The sequence below is a fragment of the Triticum dicoccoides genome, chromosome 3A (genome assembly GCF_002162155.2).
Source record: "Triticum dicoccoides isolate Atlit2015 ecotype Zavitan chromosome 3A, WEW_v2.0, whole genome shotgun sequence".
Classification (NCBI taxonomy): Eukaryota; Viridiplantae; Streptophyta; class Magnoliopsida; order Poales; family Poaceae; genus Triticum; species Triticum dicoccoides.
The window spans coordinates 220,947,364-220,955,407 of record NC_041384.1 but is presented as its reverse complement, the minus strand read 5'-3'; positions in this window follow the sequence as shown (position 1 = coordinate 220,955,407).

The window sequence follows — 8,044 nt, the reverse complement described above, 5'->3', positions numbered from 1 at the left end:
CGGGGCGGCGACAGCGGTGCGGGGGCGGCGGCGCGCTAGGGTTAGGATTTGGGGGCGGGGCGGCTTGGGCTGGCTCCGGCCTCGGGCGGCACTATTTAAAGGCCTGGCCAGGCGGAGTCCTGGCCGGTTACGGCCGAGAGTCGGTTTGGCTCTTTTTTTTAAAAAGTTACGTTCAGAAAAAAACAAAAGGAATACTAAACGGACTCCAAAAATCCCGATCTAAATTTTCCCCGGCTTCTAAAATCAAGCCACACAGGATGAACATTTATTTGGGGCCTAAATGCAATTTTAAAAAACGCGCATTTTTCCTAAATTGAAATAAAATAGCAAATAAAACCAAAATAAAATCTTATTTGATTTTTTTATTAAATCCTCAATATTTCTTTATTTTTGGGAAAGTCATTTTATTCCCTCTCTCATATTTTTATAATAGAAATAATTGAAGATAAAATAAATAAAATCAAATGATACTGTTTTCAAAATTTGAGAAAACTCAAATATGAAAATAACGAAATCCCCAACTCTCTCCGAGGGTCCTTGAGTTGCGTAGAATTTCTAGGATCAACCAAAATGCAATAAAATATGATATGCAAATGATGGTCTAGTGTATAACATTCCAAATTGAAAATTTGGGATGTTACATATGAAGGACTAGATGATAGTTGAGTATGTGCGCTTGGTTTTTAGCTCTGACATAAACTCTTTCTGATGTTATGATAAATTGCAATTGCTTCAATGACTGAGCTTATAGTTTGTTGGTTCTCAATAAGGTTTCTGATTCATACTTTTGCATTGTGAATAGATCATCACTTGAACATAAGTAATCATATGATAATATCTATTTATGTTGCTGTTATGAGAATAATCATGATGCCTTCATGTCCGTATTTTATTTTTATCGACGCCTCTACCTCTAAACATAGGGAGATATTTATTGTTATCGGCTTTCGCTTGAGGACAAGCAAGGTCTAAGCTTGGGGGAGTTGATACGTCCATTTTACATCATGCTTTTATATCGATATTTATTGCATTATGGGCTGTTATTTCACATTATGTCACAATACTTATGGCTATTCTCTCTTATTTTACAAGGTTTACATAAGGAGGGAGCCGACAGCTGGAATTCTGGGCTGGAAAAGGAGCAAATATTAGAGACCTATTCTACACAACTCCAAAAGTCCTGAAACTCCATGGAATACCTTATAATAAATAATGAAAAATCCTCGCCAAAGATGAAGACCAGGGGGCCCACACCCTGTCCACGAGGGTGGGGGCAGCGCCCCCGTGCCCCCTACCTCGTGGGCCCCCTGGTGGCTCTCCGATGACCATCTTCTGCTATATGAAGTCTTTCGTCGAGAAAAAAAATAAGAAGCAACCTTTCGGGACGAAACTCTGCCGCCACAAGGCGGAACCTTGACGGATCCAATCTAGAGCTCCGGCAGAGCTGTTCTGCCGGGGAAACTTCCCTCCCGGAGGGGGAAATCATCGCCATCGTCATCACCAACGCTCCTCTCATTGGGAGAGAGAAATCTCCATCAACATCTTCATCAGCACCATCTCATCTCAAAACCCTAGTTCATCTCTTGTATCCAATTCTTGTCTCCAAGTCCGGGATTGGTGCTAGTAGGTTTCTAGTAGTGTTAATTACTCTTTGTAGTTGATGCTAGTTGGTTTAATTGGTGGAAGATCATATGTTCAGATCCCTTATGCATATTATTACCCCTCTGATTATGAACATGAATATGCTTTGTGAGTAGTTACGTTTGTTCCTGAGGACAAGGGAGAAGTCTTGCTATTAGTAGTCATGTGAATTTGGTATTCGTTCGATATTTTGATGAGATGTATGTTGTCTAACCTCTAGTGGTGTTATGTGAACGTCGACTACATAACACTTCACCATTATTTGGGCCTAGAGGAAGGCATTGGGAAGTAATAAGTTGATGATTGGTTGCTGGAGTGACAGAAGCTTAAACCCTAGTTTATGCGTTGCTTCGTAAGGGGCTGATTTGGATCCATATGTTTCATGCTATGGTTAGGTTTACCTTAATACATTTGTTGTAGTTGCGGATGCTTGCAATAGAGGTTAATCATAAGTGGGATGCTTGTTCAAGTAAGAACAGCACCCAAGCACCGGTCCACCCACATGTCAAATTATCAAAGTACCAAACGCGAATCATATGAACGTGATGAAAACTAGTTTGATGATATTCCCATGTGTCCCCGGGAGCGCTTTTCCTTATATAAGAGTTTGTGCAGGCTTGTCCTTTGCTACAAAAAGGATTGGGCCACCTTGCTGCACTTTATTTACTTTTGTTACTTGTTGCTCGTTACAAATTATCTTATCACAAAACTATTTGTTACCACTTGTTTCAGTACTTGCAGAGAATACCTTGCTGAAAACCGCTTATCATTTCCTTCTGCTCCTCGGTGGGTTCACCACTCTTACTTATCGAAAGGACTACAATAGATCCCCTATACTTGTGGGCCATTACTTTACATCAAAAGCAGGATAGGCATCATGACTGGCTGAAGCGTAAGATGCAGAGTCTCTTGGTGGATGTTAATCGCATTCGCAATTTGGCCACCAACAACTCATTTGTTGCTCATGAAGCCTATCGGAGGTCCTAGAAGAGCCTCACATTGCTCTGCTCTAAAGATGATCTTCACAAAGATGGCTTCACAGAGAGCTTCAAGTTTGACTCCAGGCCTCCGCAAACTGCAAGCTGGCGTTGCACACCGTCTATTGAAGACTCTGAACTTTCGTCTTCGGCTGCAACTGTTGTTGCGAGAGTTGTCGATGAAGGAGATGACGCCACTTCACCAACCTTAGCTGCACTGCACCACGACTCTGCATCAGGCCCATCTGCACCACCAAACTCCAACATTGACCCTGCTCCATCTTCTACTCCAATTGGGAATGATTAGATCCTCTATGTCTTCAAACCTTTTTGGTCCTTACTGACAAAAGGGGGAGAAGTATATGAGGTTGATAGTCTTCAAGCGGGTCAATATGGGTGGTTGCATTATTTTTGCTAATTTCTTACAACTCTCATTTTGAAACTATTTGCCTCTTGAGTTGTAACACTTAAACTTGATGGTCGTCTGCTACTTTTGCTGCTACTTTGTGATGTGATGATAAATTCCGCATGAAGTCATTCTGCAGACGCCCATTTGTCATTGTGCATGTCATTATCTTCGTTACGTTTCCATATGCATGATGAATTGTCTTCGAATGTTGAAGAGGATCTCCACAAAATAAAACCTGCCATGTGCATTTGCATTCAAGAGCAAACTACTTATATGCACATCTTCACGGGGAGCCTCTTGCAACATATGAAGACAATGCCTTAATCCTTAACTTTCACATCCTTTTATCCCCTTTGAAAACTTCAACCAGTTTGCCATCAATCACCAAAAAGGGGAGATTGTAAGTGCATCTAGTGCCACCCCTGGTTGGTTTTGGAGTATTGACGACAAACTTGGTTGAGGGACTAATGTGTTTGTGAGAATTGCAGGATAACACAGGTAGTAGTCCCTTATTGATTCGGTTTACCTACCAGAGATGACCCCTAAAAATGTGTGAAGACATTGAAGACAATGGTGGTTCATGAAGACATTCACGATGAAGATTATGACATGTGAAGACATTCACTTAAAGACTATGGAGTGCAAAGACATAGTTGTTTCGTAGTTTCCTTTTCTTCTTTGTTGAGTCATAGGAACCACCGTACTATTAAGTGGGGTCCAAGTGAACAAAGTCAGAGTGACTGATGTGATGCTCAACCAAAATCCTATGTCTTCGAGCAAAGACAATGAGAGCAAATCTTATCCAAAGCTGGATGAGTCAGCTTTACCTGGTAGACCAGTTCCATTTGCCGTGACAACTGTACATCTGGTTAGGGAGGCTGAGATTCAACTCAGAAGACCGCGTCTTACCTTATTCCCCTTGAGCTAAGGACACACAATCCTCGCCCAATCACTTTGGTAAGTCTTCAAGGTAGACTTCCAAACCTTCACAGACTTTGTTCACCGGCGATCCACAATGACTCTTGGACACTTAGAACGCGATGCCTAACCGACTGGAGGATTCACAGTCCTCAAGTGTAACAAGTCTTTAGGTCACGCAGACAAAAAGACTTCAGTGGTGCCTAACACTCTTTGGCTCTGGGTGTTTTGGGCTTTGTCCTCGCAAGGATCTCTCTCTCTCAAATGCTTCAGAGGTGGGTTGCTCTCAAATGACAAAAGTCGTGTACTAACTCTGAGCAGCCACCAATTTATGGTGCAGGGGGTGGGCTATTTATAGCCAGGAGGCAACCCGACCTGATTTATCCGAAATGACCCTGGGTCACTAAGGAACTGACACGTGTCCAATGGTCAGATTTCAAACACACACGGCAGCTTGACTTGGGCTACAAGTAAAGCTGACTTATCCAACTCTAGACAAGATTTGCTCTTATAGTCTTCGCTCGAAGACATAGGATTTGGTTGAGCATCACATCAGTCACTCTGACTTTGTTCACTTGGACCCCACTTAACAGTACGGTGGTTCCTATGACTCAACAAAGAAGAAAAGGAAACTATGAAACAACTATATCTTCGTACTCCATAGTCTTCATACGATGTCTTCTCATGTCATAGTCTTCAATGTGAATCTGTTCATAGACCACCATTGTCTTCAATGTCTTCACACATTTTTAGGGGTCATCTCTGGTAGGTAAACCGAATCAATATGGGACTACTACCTGTGTTATCCTGCAATTCTCCCAAACACATTAGTCCCTCAACCAAGTTTGTTGTCAATACTCCAAAACCAACTAGGGGTGGCACTACATGCATTTACAGTTCTATTCTTCACTTCCCTTTACTTTACAGTTTGTCTTCGTGAAGTCATTTCTTGCTTGTCTGATCTGTTTGACTTCACTGAGTGAAGACAATTTACTATTTGGCTTCATACTATCTCCCATCATGATCCATACTACCTAGCTGTTGATAGTCTTCGTGTTTTCACTACATTGGTTACTTGACTATGGCTTGTCTAGTGTAGTCTATCTTCCGCTGCATATCAATAGGTTCATTTCTACTGTTTGTCTTCAACGACCTCGTGTTTTGAAGAACTTCATAAAAATCGCCTATTCACCCCCCTCTAGTCGATAACTAGCACTTTCAGGAGCCCAACAATAGGCTTGTCTCGGTGTCCATAAAGCTGGCAAAGGTCTAACCCTAGGAGGGAGCCCTGAATCGCGGATAATCATCATTCGAGCATCTTGGCGTACAAACAATGGCCAGATTGGAACTACCATATGTAAAGCTCTAGCCCTCGTCACCATTATTCCAAAATCTTATTATTTGTTTGTTGCCCAGAAAACCCTTTGGTTTTGGGCTCATTAACGCTAGAAAATGATCTTGATTTTACTAAAGAATAAGATTGTTCTATGGAAAAATAAGTCTTTTCTTCCTAATATTTTTACAAATACGCTTTTTTGACATTGAAGTACGTTTTCTGGAACGTGGGGCTAGGGCTAGCCATTCCCATCTACTCTGGTAGAAACACACTCTCAGCAGTCACATATCATCCCCTTCTGTGGATGTCTCTGAGTCTGAAGCCAAAGCTGGTGAAGACATTCCGGCTGCATCAGGCGATGATAATCAAGGAGAAAGAGAAGAAGAAAGAGTTGCCACACCCCCTACTACAAAACCAGTCATTCTCGAGGAGAATGTGTTTGTGCCCGACCCTCCTGTTATTGAGCAAACAGAGGTTGAAAACACTGAGGCTGCCACAAACAACAATGTTGAAGCCAATGACACTGTCGTGGCTGAAGACAATGTGGAGCCTGAAGCTCATGAGGAGCCCGAAGCCAATGTGGAAGCTGAAGCCATTGTTCCATCTCAAAGGCCTCACACCATTGAACATGCCTACAATCATGGACAACTTGTCAATGTTAAATGGCCTGTCATGGTTCCACCCCTGCTCCCGGACCACAATATGACTATCATGTGGAGCAGAGACCACAGGTTCAGAAGCCCAAGCCACGACTACCAAGGCTTCTAGGTGCTGCCACCACAATTGGTTCTTTCAACGTGCACAGCTTCAGAGCCCACAACACCTTCTTTGATAGTGCCAAGAACCCATACTCGAAGCCAAAGATCTCTTCCAATTGCTTTTGGAGTCATCAGTAGTGCAACTACTACTCCTGCATTCTATACAATCAAGAGCGAATCTTTCCATACATGCGTCTTGACTGTGAAGCTATTACTGGGCTACCCTATCTTGAAGAAGCACTTGACTGCTTCAGGGATGTTGGTCTTCTTCCATTTGTGACAGACAAGGAGCACTGGATGAAGAGCTTCTGCTGAAGTTCTATGCAACACTTCATATTCGCGGCTACAACAGGGATCCGAAGTCATGGATTCTTGAGTGGATGACAGGTGATGTGCATCATGAAGCCAAAGCTCAAGACATCATCGAGCTTACTTCCCTGCCCACTCCAGGCGAGTTCTACGAGCCTGGTTGTCAGCGTCATCGCGGTGAACTGCAGAGTATCTTCCAGAGGCCCGAGCCAAATATGAGTGAGATGCTAAGTATGAGGAAACCATTGCCTTCTGATGCTGAATACCCCAAAGAGTTCTTTGTCAAGGACCTCGAGTACTTCCCCGCACTGTTTATCATATTCTAAGGCGTACTCTATGGCCAATCAAGGGACACTCTTCTGAAGCCAAACTAGAAGGAGCCATGAAGACTTTGGTATTCTATATCATCCATGGCATCAGACTCAATGCCCAGGACTTCTTTATCAGACAACTTGTTGCGTCTGGGATTGATCTGTTTGGCCTGAAGTTTTATGCTCCATGGGTGATGCGCATGATCAAGCCCCATTCTACTATTGACTATCAGCCCTTAGCACACAACCATCTTGTCTTTCTGCCTGAGGTTGATCTTTCCATTGAAGACATCTACCCCGAGCCTGCCAAGCAACCAATACATCTTCAGAATGCTGAACACCATAGCTTCTCGCAACCAATGGAGGGAATTCTTGTTTCCAATGCTACAACTCCTACTTACCCTCTTGCTGGGAATATGAGAGTGCCACATCGTGCCAACACTGAAGCCACAACAAGTACGGTTGCCCAAAGGCCTCGGAAGCGTTGTCGTGTCCTCAATGACTGAGAGCTTCTTGTGGCCCTACACCAGAAACAGGATAAGCATCATGACTGGCTTAAGCGTCAGATGCAGAGTATCTTGGTGGATGTCAATCACATTCGAAATTTGGCCACCAAGAACTCGTTTGTTGCCCATGAAGCCTGTCGGCGGTCCTGGAAGAGCCTCACACTTCTATGCTCTGAAGACGATCTTCATGAAGATGGCTTCATTGAGGGATTCAAGTTTGATTCCAGGCCTCCCCAAAATGCAAGTTGGCGCCACACTCCCTCAATTGAAGATTCTGAGCATTCATCTTCGGCTGCAACTGTTGTTGTGAGAGTCGTCGATGAAGAAGACGACACCACTTCACCAACCATGGCTACACTGCATCTCGACACTGCATCAGGCCCGTCTGCACCACCGAACTCCAACGCCGACTCTGCTCCTTCATCTACTCCTGATGGGAACGAGTAGATACTCTATGTCTTCAAACCTTTTTGGTCCTTACTGACAAAAAGGGGGAGAAGCTTATGAGTCGATAGTCTTCAAGCGGGTCCTTATGGGTGGTTGCTTTATTTTGCTAAGTCTTTACAACTCTTTTTTTTTGAAACTTTTGGTTCTTTTAGTTGTAACACTTAAACTCGATGGTCGTCTGCTACTTATTCTTCTACCTTGTGATGCGATGATAAATTCCGCATGAAGCCATTACGCAGACGTCCATTATGCATGTCATTATCTTTGTTATCTTTTTATATACATGATGAATTGTCTTCATAAGTTGAATAGGATCTCCACAAGTAAAATCTGCCATGTGTATTTGCATTCAAAAGCAAACTACTTATATGCACATCTTTAGGGGGGGCCTTTTGCTACTTATGAAGACAATATCTGTATCCTTAAACTTTC